This window comes from Ruditapes philippinarum, unplaced genomic scaffold (genome assembly GCF_026571515.1).
Source record: "Ruditapes philippinarum isolate M1 unplaced genomic scaffold, ASM2657151v2 ctg6077_1_1_1_1, whole genome shotgun sequence".
In the NCBI taxonomy this organism is placed as follows: domain Eukaryota; kingdom Metazoa; phylum Mollusca; class Bivalvia; order Venerida; family Veneridae; genus Ruditapes; species Ruditapes philippinarum.
Window position 1 is genome coordinate 1 of NW_026864320.1, and position 15,981 is coordinate 15,981.

The window sequence follows — 15,981 nt, forward strand, 5'->3', positions numbered from 1 at the left end:
AGACAAACCTGTGATACTGGCCAATTGTATGCATTTTAACTCAGAAACCTGTGTTTCTCAGCAACATTGTATTTGTTACTAGGCAAAATTGTATGAGCTTTTTAAACAGACAAACATGTGTCTGTTACTAGGCAATGTTTTATGAATTTTCTCTAAACAAAAATGTTTTAATGAGCATGATTGCATGAAAACCATAGTTACTGGCCAACATTGTATGAATTTTTATTAAAAAAGGCAAAATTGTGTTACTAAGCAATATTGTATGAGTTTGTCTGAACTGACAAAAATTATATTACTGGGCAACATTGTATATGAACTTTTACCTGTGTTAACTTAATCGCCAAAATAATTTTAATTGTATGAACTTTTGTTTAAAAAGGTAAAACTGTGTTACTAGACATCATCGTATTAATTTGTCTGAACAGAAAAAAATTGTGTTACTGGGCCACTTCATGAACTTTTGTTTAAAACAGAAAAAAATCTGTTACTACTAAGGCAACATTGTATGAACTTTTATTTAAAACAGACAAAATTTTGTTACTGATTAACAATCTGTGAACTTTTGTTTAAAAAGCTGAACTATGTTTCTGGGAAACATTGTATGAACTTTTGTCTAAATTGACAAATCTATTATTTTACCAGGTAACATTGTATTATACTTGTTTAATACAGACAAAATTCTGTTGCTTTAAGGCAACATTGTATGAATTTTTGTTTAAAACAGACAAAATTCTGTTACTAAGCTGCTTTGTCAGAACTTAAGATTATACAACTAAAGTATGTTATTGGGAAGCATTTTGTTTAAATTGGACAAGATTCTGTTATTTGGTAATGTTATGTGAACTTGTGTTTAAAACAACTAACCTATGTTAGTAAACTTACTAGGCAACATCATTTGAACTTTTGTATAAACATATAACCCTGTTGAACCTAAATGCATCATTGTATGTACATTTGATAAAATTAATTTACAAACCAGATTTGTTTCTGGGCAACAAAATTGTATAAATTGTTGTTTTAACTTACAAAACTGTGTTAATGGCAACATTGTATGCACTTAAGTTTAAACAAACAAACCTATTTTTCCTGTAACACTTACAATGAAAATTTGTTTCAACAGAAATATTTCTGTTAATTTGCTGCAGCTTATTAATATTTCAATAAAGTGAGAAAGCTTTGTTACTTGGCTGCATTGTATACAGTGACAGTGTGTTTCTTACAAACAGTCTGCATGTATGAACATTTGAATAAAGTGACAAACCTGTATTACAGTGCCAATGTGTATTCAACATTTGAATTTAGTGACAAACCTGTATTACAGTGCCAAAGTGTATTCAGCATTTGAACTAAGTGACAAACCTGTATTACAGTGCCAAAGTGTATTCAACATTTGAATTTAGTGACAAACCTGTATTACAGTGCCAAAGTGTATTCAACATTAATTTTGAATTAAGTGACAAACCTGTATTACTTCATGGATACATTGTATGAACATTAGTTAAACTAAAACTGGAAAGCTGAATTTCCAAATTTTGGTACTTATGGCATGATTGCATAAAGTTTGTTTTATACTTGCTAGTCAGTTCTACAGAGATTCAGCGAATAACTTGCATATGCTAATATACCTGTATTTCTTGATATCTTTATATAAACTTTTTTTTATACAGGCACATCTTGGTTTATAGAGAATTTATTTTTTAGTTTGATTGTGTAGGAAGCTTAAAACTTATAGAGACTCTCCATTGATCTGTTCCTGGAATCAACTAGTACTGAGCAATGAGTGTATACTTTCTTGCTTAAGGAAACAATGGCTTACAACTGACCCTGGCAGAAAGCAATTGATAGATTACTAATTCGGTGTGTTAACCACTCTCACTGCATACCACCATTATCTTAATTACTTAGGTTCTGATAAATCTGTGTCACTTGACAGTAATCTTTGTTTAACTTTTATTCATACTAACAAATGTGTTTTATTTTTAATTTATGCATATATGAATTTGTTTAACTTTAAGCATGCAATGATGAGAAGGATATTATTTGTATTTGTCAGTTCTAGCTGTCAGCATTATTTATACATGTTGCTTTCTTAGTTTGATGTCCACTAAAGACATTCTAAAAAATCTTTAATCAGTTAATTTAGTGTCCAATAATAAAAATATTTAATATTCACATGAGGTAGAAAATTGGCGAGACAATATGATAGAATGTTGATGTTGTTTTTATAATTTTATATTTTATGAACAAGACACTTTGTAGGTAGATAGATCTCATTAGGTAGATGTGAAGTGCACAAGAACCGTAATTTCATCAAATTTCAGATTTGTAAGAACTGTAAGCCTAATTTTGGAGTTATTGCTCTTTGTTCATATTTACACTTTGAACTTTGTCGGGGACATAACTCTGACACTATAAGAGATATGGACAAGAAACTTTGTAGGTAGATAGATCTCATTGGGTAGATGGGCAGTGCAAAGATCGGTAACTAAGTCTGTCTTGCCTATGTTTGGAATTATTGCACTTTGAATTATGTTGGAGAGGTAACTACAAGAGGTATACTTTTCTGTGTCCAGAACCTATTCGGGGAGCATCACCTGGTTCAACTGACTCTTGTTTAATGTTAAAAACCTGTAGGTACATGTTTTATTAACTATATGCAGCATACAAACGAGCAAGATTTTATTTTAACAGTTCACTCAAGTTAAAGGAATTCCATATGTCAAGGCAACAAAAACATACTGTTATGACAAAAATTAGCCTCATTTTTCATTAGATATTTTGAGAATTATGTTATGCTCTGAAAGTTTTGAATGCATTAAATTTTCTTTTACTTATTTTTCCTCTGGTTATCAGATGATAAATTGCTTAGTTGACAAAGGTGTATAAAGTTATTATAAAAGTATAAAATCTACATGATCAATCTACATACAATTATAGTATAGCCTTTGATGACCTTTGATGTCAGCAATCATGTTTATATTGACCTTAAAACACTTTAATTGGTATTTGAAGTTTTTGAAAAAATCAATGCACACGAAGGTCATTCTTTAGAAAATTAAAATTTATTGTACATGTGTATGTTATAATGTAACTTTTTTGTATATAACATTTTTGCTAGATTTTTATCAGAATGAAATCTGTCTATATTACCCTCTTGCATTCTATGATTATTTCTAATATAGCTGTTATACTATCAGCTTTAGCCTTTGGCAAGGTCCAAGATGAAGTTCTATAGTTTCAATATTCTGACATGTTGCAGATTATATGTATAAAAAAACCTTTCTAATTGTATGCAAAAAAAAAATTGATATTTGTTGTTATTACATAATGATTAAACCACGCAATATTGGGGTGTCTGAAAAATCATCGACTATACTAAGTGCCTAATACAAATCATAATGTCAAATTTTTCTAGACTTTGAACTATGTTCTATATTACTGTATGATTATAGATTTTGGTAAATATATGTTATGTCACTGTGAAAAAACAACATAATCATGTACAATGTTTTATTTACAAACATTTAATACTTAATATATGCCATATTCTCTACATGTCATTCCACATCTATATAATTCTCATATAGGCCTATCATTCAACCAATTACACAGAGCACCTGAACAAGTCGAGAACAAATTAATACGTCACACTATGTGTAGTTGTTGATCAGGTGACTACTATATTTTCTGGGTACCATAACTCTAAACTATATTCATGATTTGTGTTAGATATGATTGATGCGCTTAAAGATTCTTTACATATCACTGCACCTACATTTTATCATTGTTATAGAGAAGCTTTGTTTTTAGAATGATAGAAGAATGGTAGATTTCATAACTTTTGTACTCATTTTAAGACATCAAGTTTCTCTTAGTTTATGATGTAATATAGTTTCTTTTTATATCTTGTATCATATCATGTGTCACATGCAATGGTAAATCATAGGAACTTAAAACTTAACATACAGGGTATAATGTCAGTATAATATACATGCATTATAATAATCTGCAAGCATATATATCTACCTGTACCTATAGAGAATTTTAGAGCCCGTCCAGCCTGTTTTGTTGTCTCTATAATTACCAATGGATAATTCCAAATTTAGAGAAGGACAAAATCATTTCTCATTTGGGTTAGTCCCATGTTACGTAAATAGGAAGAGCATCAAAACATGAGGCTATCTGATTTGTACGAGGGGGCGTATCAATCAGATTGATGAGTGTTTTGATGTTCTTTCTCTTTTGTATCATAGTCAAACATAAAAACATGTTCCCTGTTGTCACAATATGAATCCCCAGAAAAAAATAACCAATGAACGAGCATCTGAATATGAAATTTCTGTCGCTTTCCCTTTCTCTGCTGTTACAATAAGTAAACCCCAGCAAAAATGAGCCAATCAATGGGCATGCTCTGGAGTGCGAGTAACTGATACCTGCACTCCAGTTAACGCACTGTGCATGTATATGTATACGATTTAACTCTGACACATTTTCAACAGAAAGGTCCCCAACTATGATACAAGATTCTTTTTATTGAACAATAATTGTTTAGGCTGCTCTTCACAGAGCCAAATGTAAACATTTGGTGTATCAGGGCTTTTTTTCCTTCTACAGCAGGGGCTGTTATAGGGCTGCTTCCTTAAAGAAAAAATTCTTTAAAATCATGCAGTTTTCCCCAAAAATTGAATTTACATAAAGTTTTTTCTTCCCCTTTTGCAAATATACAGTGTAATTTTTCCCCAAAATTAAGGGCAGGGCTACTTCCCCAACATGTGAAAAGCCCTGTGTATGTTCCTCTACCATTTACTAAGGTCAAGGTCACAAAGTTTTGAAATTTATTTTTTTTCCCTTCTCATAGAACTTTCATTCATTTACCAATATCTTTGATATTGAATTTAGTAGGAATAGACATCTTGCATGTACATCTAATATACATATTTTGATAAATATGCATGATATTAAACAACATTAATTCTCATTTAAATCAATAATCTGATACTTATACTACAAAATATTTCACAGCTGTAACAAAAATCGTAGTTACTGCCTTTAAAGTACCGGTAATGAATTTGAGCTCATTAATTGTGTTAAAGTTATGTTTGTAAACTGTCATGGTGATGGAGTCAGGTAAGGTTGTCATTTGTTAGCCTAGGGTGACAGGTATTGGACAGTACGTAACATGAGGCAATAATCACTTTATCATTCAGGTAATTTTAAATAAAATTAACTTTAAATAAGTTCAATCTCGACAGGTCACTACAAACTAGCTACGGCCTTTGACCTTGAGTTTATTGTAAGGCCTTTTTCTTATTCTTTTTTTCAAGTGAAGAAAAAATAAACAAATGGTGAAAAATATGTGGTATAAAATATGTTAGTGTTTTGACAATAAATGTCAAAATCGTACAATTATTGTTCCTTATGTTATGACTCATGATATGCCGAAATAAAAACTCCTTTATATAGTACCTTATCTCTAGAATAGTGAAAACAGATATGTTTAAACAACTGACAGCTTTTATTTAATAAAATAGAAGATATGATATTTGATGAACTCTTCTTGAAAAACTGATCAATCGGTATCGGGCGGGCGTAGATTCTATCTCAGTATGTTAAAATGTAACAAAATCATTGTCCTTCAAATAAATGATTAACATAGTTGTCAGTTTTCACTGAACATGGGTCGTTAAACATTACTTTTACTGTAAATATTATGTATTGTATTGTGTAAATTGTCATTTATACTTCTTAAAGAGAGCGTAAAATTAAATTTTTACCCTTTTCACCTTTTAACTACAAAAAATCAAAATATGCCAGGGGGTGTTGTTAAACCAATTTGATACTGTCAATATTTATAGATATTTTACTATACCAGAAATTTTCAACAAAATTGTTTAAATGATTTTAACACCTTTTATAAATATGTTTACTGTAGTCATAAACTCAAACAATTTGTGAGAAATCAGAAATATTCAGTGATCAAAGCTTTATTTTAATAAACAACACTGTGGGTTTTCAAATTTTTTAAATGAAACATACATTTCATCCCATTGAAAGTGAATATTTCTGCATTTCCAAAAATTAATTTCTGACCATATAATTATATATATTATCTTTTTTTAAATTTCTATACTCACCTGGATATATGCAGCTTTAAAGGGAGACACAGGCAAATTTTTCATTTCTTCATTTTGATTTTTTCATTCATTATTATGTAAAAGTCCTCAAAATTACTACACTGGCAGTCATAGGAACAAAACTTTTCTCCTTATATAGAATAAATGGTGGTTTCCTAACTTGACCCATGTGGGTCAGGTAAATAGAGCATTCCGATCTCACAATAGTTGTCACAGTGAACTCTGGAAATGTTAAAGAATATGTAAAATGAATGGCTTAGACTTGTTTTAATCATACAACATCCACAATATCTGTTATTGTAACTTCCAGGGTTTGTTCAAGTCACATAACTTGTTTTAAATCTGTCCGCCTCTAAATTTCGTTCAATTAACATATATAGATATATTTAGGGTTCAAACCCAAAATATATAGAATTTATACAGAAATTTATACTAGGACTTTAAAAAATGGCATTTAAGCATGATTTGAATACATAAGATCATTTTAATATTTTTGTGATTATTTTGCCTGAGTATCCCTCAACTGTTCATGACACATTTGTTAGTAACTAAAAGAAATAGTATAAAAGATGTTTTTGAAGATGGATGTTGTGACCTAACTTGAAATTTATTTCTTCTCTCAGTTACTCAAGGTGTTGTTAGAATAAACAAACACTAAATTTTGACTACTCATTAATTATAGTCAAATTCTGTGTTTATTTAACATAATTATGTTATACTGTAACTTCTTTCTAACTGAAATTTTCGTATGGTTTGTTACTAAAGATTTAACATAAATGTTGTTGAATCATATACCAATGGTAAAAGGTCATTTTATAGAAATTTTGTATACATATTTTGATAGTCAGAATCTAAGGTTTAATAATATTGTTATAACATTGGTGTAAGTTGAGCATAAAGAGTATTTAATGTTATTTAAAACCTTTAAGAATGTGGTAAATTATTTCTGATAAACATCTAAAATACAGATTATACAGTTTAGGTGGAGGTTTCTGTAACCAAATGATCATGGTTGTAAACCATGAGGTAAAGGTTATGGACTTAAAACCACTTGTCCCTCACCACTGTTGGTGCGAATCCCACTAGGGAGTTTCTTGCATGTGAGGAAGTTATCCAGTTTAAGGTTTATGGTTCAACTCAGGTGCCAGGTCAAGCCTGAGATGTTTGCAGAAAGGACCATCTCTACCAGTACATCTGAAAGTCACAGTAGTAATAGTCACTTAATGGTAGTGACTTTTGATCAAATAATACTCAGCTTAGATAGTCTGAGATGACTGTCAGATCTACATCATGCATGTCACTTGTTCTGTATTACACAAATTTGAAGTGTGTACACAGCCCTAGATTCGTTGTGACATCTTCAAGTTATTTTAGCAAGGATGAAACTTAAATATGAGCCCATACACATATTATGTATATGTCACAGGGTGAAAAAAATGTGCAGCCTGCGAGGGACCCTCAGAATACAGTACTGTGACTCAACAGACTGAGCTATCCGACTCTATCCTAATTAGCTAACAGTTCAAATATTGTGACCACACACATATATACACACACATTTTGAAACATATATATGTTGTTTGATTGTGTAACCACTGGGTCACATAATTATGACTATATGCCTATCCAAGGGTATTTAGTGAGTGATCCCGTGAAAATCAAAATAAGTTTACATTTTTCAATAATTCCTTTCAAATGTATAAAACACTTTGCATGAACAACAAAAAGCTGTCAGATGTGGCCAAAGGAAATTTCTGCAAAATATCAATTGGAATTTACCTAGAACATTCATGAAGTATAAAAAGAATAGGTTTTAAGGCAGATTTATATTTCATCCTAAAACTTTTTATTGACCAAAGGTTGAATCAATCAATCTTTTGAAATATGTAGTCAATTCAACTTTACTTGGCAATAAAAAATTGAGCATAATGCCACTTTGAGACTAAAATTCACATTATAATTCAATAATGTATATTAATTTGATTAATTCAAAACAAGATTAAGAAATTCCCAATTTCTATGTTTGAGTATGGTAACTTTGTGTGTAACATTGGTGACTTTGTAAATTTTGCGGTCCAATGTAGACAAATATTCTTGTTTAGAAAATCTTTTTTCTGTCAAACACTGCTCTTTTGTATTATAAACTTTCAATGTTTTTCAAGTATAAAGAAGTTATTGAAACTGTTATTATATTTCTTTTGATATAGAAATATTGTTCATATATTTATCAATTAGAGAGCAGGATAATATACAGTAATTGAGTTATGTAGGGCCGCGTTAGATCTACTATGTCTACAGTCAATATTGACTTACTGTAATACACTCCTGTATTATCAGGATAGGTTTGTAAAACACTGATAATATATTGTGTCAACAACATTTCACATCTGCCCTTTCTTTAATATACTCTATTTAAAGTTGGGATGTACTCAAAAATCACTTAACTTGTATACCTCAGAGTATAGGTTTAAGTCACTTCTGTATTAGATACCAAACATAAGGAAGATGCTTGTGATGACAGTTTATGAGAGATACTGATATAATTCTACAGTGATAATTAATCAGTAAATACTTGAAAATTTTGACATATTTTATAAAATAGAGTGATAACATTAATCAGTTTATCAGATATTTGTAATTCTCTCCCTTTCTTGTAGCAAGGTTTGTAGTGATTATCTCCCCTTTCCTTGATTTGCAGTAAGGAAGTTGTTTCTGCCAAGTTAGATTTATTCAATAGGTATTATTGCTTAAAAACTCCCATAGGCCATTGGGAGTTACAAGTGTGCCATGTGACTAAAAATTATGTATAAGTACTTTGTCACAGTCAAAATCTGAAAAAACAAGAACCTATAGAAACAGTGTTTGTTCAGGGCAGTAAAATAAATAACACATAGATTTGTATGTTACAGTATCATCCCTCGTGTAACAGTATTTTTCTTGGATGATATTTTTACAGTTACAAACCTACTGTGTTATTTATATAATATTACTTAAATTAATAAGTCAACAGTATAGAATCAGATCAACCTAACTATTTACTCGTGGTATAAGGCCAGAACACTAAACATTGTTAAAAAAAATTAAAATTAACCGAGTTATAGAAGGAAGAGTGCACTAGGGGCAGACAGTTTCTGTGCTAGGCAGCAAAAATGTTTATTAAGGTCAACTAGACACCATAGGTATTTGTTGTATCTTAATTAATTTAAGGTATGGGACTAATTAGTGTGAATTATCTGCTATGAAGATATAAACCTGAACTTAAATAACCTGTTTTTGTTTTCTTACTTTTAATATCAAATATTACAATATCTGACTGTCTACTAATAATATTACAATTTAATAAACATTGACAATATAAATACATTGAATTTCAACACAAAGCATATTTTCTATTTGTTGCTAAGCAAAATATCTTCTAAATGTTTTTCTAATGTATTCAATACATGTCTTATTTATTTGATTCATATTAGAGACAGCTTAATTCCTGATAGTTTCATAATTTAGAGTTTCCTATTGATTATAATACACGTAACTTGGGTAAATGTTCAATTTACATGAATTATCATAAATATCTGTAAGGATCATATTCAACATCAATACATAAGTTTCAATATCTTTTAGGTTCAGATTTAGATTATATAGTTTAAGATTGTTATTTTGTTACTTTGTTTTTCAGGCTGTGACAAGAAAGAAGTTTGAATATGCTGAAGACTTCAGGAAATCTCTAGGAAATGGTGTCCTGTTGTGCGAGTAAGTTAGAAATGCCATACTATTATAGGAAGATTATTCTTTACTTCCATCTTTAGTCCGAGTCTTGATATTCCAGTCTATAAATCAAACAGTCATGATGTGTACAAACCACACTATAGTTCATGCAGGCACAAAGTACAGGTTAAAGGACCTAGCTGTTACGGTTGCTGAGTTTGAATCACTTATCCCTGTTGCAATAGTTTGACTCCAGTCCAAGACATTTGATTATTTGAGTAAGCTATTTATACTGCTTTAGAAAGGTCAGTGGTTCTTCTCCGCTGCCTTAAGTCAATTTATAACCATAGCAATGTCAGTGTGACTTTAACCCCAACATGAAATCTACAGACAAACAAGACTTACTGTTCTAGTGTGTGTCATCAAGAACTAGGCTGTATATATGAAAGTGATAGAGCTTTTGTCAATATAATTCAAGATATTTGTAAATTTTTAATGGGATAAATTATTGGGTCATTTGCAAGCAGTTGTTGTGCCAGACATACATTGTGTAGAATGACAGATCCACCAATTAAGCTAAGTGTCCCTTTGTTTGATACAATTAACTTATTGTTTATTCCATGAGATGTTCACATAAAAAATAAGCCAGTGCTTCCTAGATTTCCAGAATAAAATGTTCAATGTTTTTAATGCCTACCAAGTTCTTTCATGGTCAGAGTACTTTCAGGATGTAGAATTGAAAACAAGCATTTTTTGTTGTATTGAGCAAATCTAATAGAACTTGTATAACATATGACTGTGTTTTGGAGGATTAATTACTCTGTAGTTTGTTCCCTAGGGACCTGTGTGATAAAGGCCACACATATGTTACTGTCAAATGAAGTTGAAGGTTCTATATTTAGTTCAATTTTGAGATTTATTCTGTAGAGATGTGACTGATTTGAGTTGCAGTCTTTGTAAACAAATTACTACATTATGATACCACAAGAGATTATTTCTCAGAAACTGTTAAAAAAATTATTTCTTAATATAATAACAAATGTATTAAGCATCTATGGTTGGCTAGACATGACAAGTTACATAAGTCTTGCTTATATTCTGTAAAAATTATGCCCCTTTATCTTCAAAATGGGTATGTATTTTTTACTGTCCACATCTATCCAGATGTTGTTGTATGCAAAAAATATGATTTTATTCCCCATTAATTCCGTAACTGATGTAAATGAGGACAAAATAATTATGAAAGAGTTGCTTAATTAAAGTTTAATAAATGTTTATTTCAGATTATTGAATGGTTTGAAGGCAGGCAGTGTGAAGAGAATTAACAAACTTCCTGGGCCTATTGCCGGACTGGTATGTTGAATTCTAGTTACTCTACCACATAGTGCTACCATGTTAAAACTATATTATATACTGTGTCCTGTCAATATGTTTTTCAAGCATGATAGAATTTCTAAACAAATCTGTACACATGACCACCATAATAGACAAAATGATGTATTGCAGTCCTTGCTACAGCAGGGGATTGAACTTTGGTATTTTTCTTATAGTCAACAGTACAGTTGTAGTCATGTCCGATTAGTAGACTCTCTACATCTGTAAGTCAAGAAGAGCATATTGTATATTTTTATCCACTACTGTCTTATTATAATTATTTCAATATCTTGAACAGTCTTATTGTCAAATAACTAGGATATATCATTTCAAGGGGAATTAACTCTTTTATGCTTAACTGAAATAAATGTAATATGATAATCTCCCTTAGTAAACTGGGTTAAAGTTAACAGTCCTACGCATAAACCCAAGATTTCCAGTTTTCCCCCAAAATTTCATATCTCTGGCCAGTGATGAGCATTTAATTATAATTACATGGCTTGTCACAGTATCACTGATAGCAGCACCCTAGAATGTTTTATGATCCTATCATGTTTCAAGAATGTATAGTTTTAGCTGGAGGATATAGAGAACATTTTAGATATAAGGAAAACTAAGATTTTCATAGATACATTCAATTTGAAATAAGTTAAAGACTAAAAAGACTGGATTACATTAAAAAGAATTTTAATCACTTACAACTCACAATGACAGGGACTCAGTACAGTGTTGGGATATAGTAAAAAATTAATTTTAGAAACAAAAATATTGAATAGGTTTTTTATTTCTAAAATTTCTTTTTACACTATCCCAACACTGTGCCGAGTTCCTGTGCACTAATGTATAATTACTTTCATGGTAAATGCATATCATGCCTCAGACATTTATATTATTTTTATTTTTTTCTTAAGGAGCAAAATAATGTTTAGTAATAAAAATAATGGGTTTAAAGCATTATTGATGCTTATCATTCAATTTGATTGAGAAGTAGCTATGAAGTGAAAAAAAATTGTAAAAAAGGTAGCAAAATGTAACCAAAGTAGTATTTTGACTTCCATACAAAATACTAAATCACTTTAACTTTACCAATTGCAAAAGAGCAGATAATAGTAAAAATTTGATGACCTTTAAGTTATTTTAAGGAAACCATAACTGAACACCAAAAGTCACAATAGCTGCCAGAGGAGCCAGGACTCAGGACAAAGATAATACTCAGAAATATATGAATTTTCACTAAATCCCATGTTCAAAATTTAATGGAGATAATACTAAAAATACAGGAGTTATAAAAATATTCGCACCTGATATAAGTGTTCAGAAACATATTTTTAAGTCCAAATTTAATGCGGAAAATTCTGAGTAAAAAAGATGATGATTCTGAAAATATTTACGCTAGAGTTATGTAGCTTGTCATGTTATTGTTTAAAGTTAGAAGTAAATTCTTTCATAAATAAAGAAGTAAGAGCAAAAATATAAATATATAAAAATAATTTATAAAGAAGAGCTGTCACAGAACGTGACAAATGCCCCTAAAGGATTCTAGTTATGAACCACCTATAACATGTTGTGTGTCGAACCCCAGCTGAGTGACCTTTAAGTTAGATAAAGAAACCTTGGTCTTGTTCACAACACATTGTCCATCTATGGTGACTTTATATTTAAAAAAAAATGAAACTTTCATGTATATGGAAGTTACAGAGCGAACACAACAACCACCATTTATATGTCTTAAGGGCAACACATCATACATTTATGATAATTTCATATGTGAAATAAAACATATTATCCTTTCATGCATATTAGTTTCAGAGCATACACGGCCATCTCTGCCTATTTGTATATTAACATCAAAATTGAAAGTTTGAACCCCCACAGTGACCTTGACCTTAGTCGTAAGAAACCGAGCCTTGTTCGCGACACACCATGCATCTATGGTTATTTCTTATATGAAAGAAAAAATAAAATCCTTTCATGCATATAATATAGAGAAATACAGAAGTTTCAGAGCGGACAGAACCACCACCTTTTATATTTATATAACATAAAAAATGACAAAGTTTGAACCCCAACAATGACCTTGACCTTAGTCGTAGGAACCCGAGTCTTGTTTGCGACACACCATACATCTTTGGTTATTTCATATATGAATAAAATTAAAATCCTTTCATGTATACTGAAGTTTCAGAACGGACAAGACCACCACTGTCTATATGTATAAAGCCGGACGGACTGACAGACGGACGGTTCGATTTTAATATGCCACCCTTCGGGGGCATAATAAACATCTAAGTTCAAAGGGGAAATAATTCTGGAAATATTCATGCTAGAGTTATGAATATTGTCACACATGTATAAGGAACATATATTTTTAAGTTAGAAGTAGATACCTTAAGAAATAAAGAAGTTAGTAAAAAGTAACATAATTATTTTGAGGAAAAAAATGAGTTCATGGGGAAATATTCTGGAAAAATATTGGTGCTTAAGTGAACAACATTGTCACATATGATGTAGTTGTTGGTAAGGTACACATATTTGAAGTTTTAGGTCAATCCCTTATGATGAAATGAAGCATAGAGTAAAAAATAACATTATTTTATGGAAAATTATATGTTCAAAGGGAAATTGTTCTGTAAATACTTTTTTTAGTTTAACACCTTATCACATGATGTGTATGATGATAAGATATACATGTGTACATACAGATGTATAATGAAAATTAATGACCCTTTGGGGCAGGCCAATTTTTATCCCAGGGCTTTGATGGAATAAACTTGATAGACACTCAGTATAAGATGTTTCATGCCAAATATCTAAGCTCTAGCTCTTTGGATTTTTTTAAAAGAAAGGTTTATAATTTTTAGCTCGACTATTCGAAGAATATGAGAGCTATTGTAGTCGCCCCGGCGTCGGCGTCTGCGTCGGCGTCTGCGTTGGTTAAAGTTTTTTGTAAAGTCAAATATCTCAATTATTACTTGAGATATTCAATTGAAACTTACAATACTTATTTATAGTAACAAGGTACATCAGATTGACAAGTTTGATAACTCTGCCTACAATATTGACAGAATTATGCCCCTTTTTAACTTAGAAATTTTGGTTAAAGTTTTTTGTAAAGTCAAATATCTCAATTATTGCTTGAGATATTCAATTGAAACTTACAATACTTATTTATAGTAACAAGGTACATCAGATAGACAAGTTGGATAACTCTGCCTACAATATTGACAGAATTATGCCCCTTTTTAACTTAGAAATTTTGGTTAAAGTTTTTTGTAAAGTCAAATATCTCAATTATTGCTTGAGATATTCAATTTAAACTTACAATACTTATTTATAGTAACAAGGTACATCAGATTGACAAGTTGGATAACTCTGCCTACAATATTGACAGAATTATGCCCCTTTTTAACTTAGAAATTTTGGTCAAAGTTTTTTGTAAAGTCAAATATCTCAATTATTGCTTGAGATATTCAATTTAAACTTACAATACTTATTTATAGTAACAAGGTACATCAGATTGACAAGTGGGATAATTCTGCCTACAATATTGACAGAATTATGCCCCTTTGGAACTTAGAATTTTTTTTTGTTAAAGTTTTTTTGTAAAGTCAAATATCTCAATTATTGCTTGAGATATTCAAACGAAATTTAAAATACTTTTTTGTAGTAACAATGTACATCAGTGTGCAAAATTGCATAACTCTGCCTGCAATATTTGCAGAATTATTTGCCCCTTTGAAACTTAGTAATTTTGGTTAAAGGTTAAAGGTATTCAAAGATATTTGCTTGAAACTTTACACATGCACTTAGGGTCATAATTGGAGGGTCATAATTGTATGTCACTGACCAAGTTCCATAACTCTATCTTGCATTAAGGCTGATTCATATCCCCTTTTCTACTTAGTCTCTTGGTTAATGTTTACATGCAAGTTTTACATATCTCAATAACTATTAAAGATATTTATTTAAAACTTCACATATGCTTTTAGGGTCATAATTGTAGGTCATAATCCATAATTCTATCTTGCATTTAGGCTGATTTTTCATGGTAAAGTTTTGTTTGTAAGCTGTTATCTCAATAACTACTGAAGGGTTTGTGCCTTTTTGGGACAATTTTATGCATTCATAATAATAAAGCAGTGATTTCTTGATAAAACATCTTAATAACAAGCCTTTGTACCTTGTCTGTCAAATTTATGTATTCATAGGTAATTAGTATTATTATATTCAATAAAACACCCTTGTGACATTACCTTCCGAATAGTCAAGCCAATACTGTATAATTAGACTCTCTCTAAGGCCTATAACATGAATTTATAAAAAAAAATTAGCCCTTTTGTGAACTTTAAAAATTTAACATTATCAAGGCTCTTTTACTATCAAGCACTTAGAATAGTCGAGCGTGCTGTCCTTCCGACAGCTCTTGTTTTGGTTGCTGTGGCAATCAAAGTTCTGCATGGGATTTTATTCTTTGAACACCTTTGGTAGAGCTTTATGCAAGGTACACTCCTGCAAAGTTTTAACAAATTTGGCTAAGTGGTTTAGGAGTAGAAGTTGTTTAAATAAATTTTTGACGCACGGACATTGTCCTCAGATGAGCTAATAAAAAAGTTGGGATAAAATATTTACTGCACATCTATAGGCATTAATTTAAAGTATGTACGCTGGCGCGAACTTAAAAACTGAGGTGAGTAGGATATGTCTACATATACTTTATGTAGTCGAGCTAATAATAAAAATATCACTTACCTGGTCACTTAGTTAAGAG

At 30.6% G+C, this 15,981-nt stretch overlaps 1 long non-coding RNA gene across 1 annotated transcript in view; it reads left to right on the forward strand.

Moving 5' to 3' along the window:
• The first annotated feature begins 9,805 nt into the window (after positions 1 to 9,805).
• Positions 9,806 to 15,981, forward strand: part of LOC132725178 (uncharacterized) — a 41,684-nt gene continuing 35,508 nt past the window's right edge. Inside the window, exons 1-2 of the long non-coding RNA XR_009625020.1 lie at positions 9,806 to 9,884; positions 11,123 to 11,192. This is a non-coding gene — a long non-coding RNA (uncharacterized LOC132725178). The remainder of the gene's footprint in view (positions 9,885 to 11,122; positions 11,193 to 15,981) is intronic.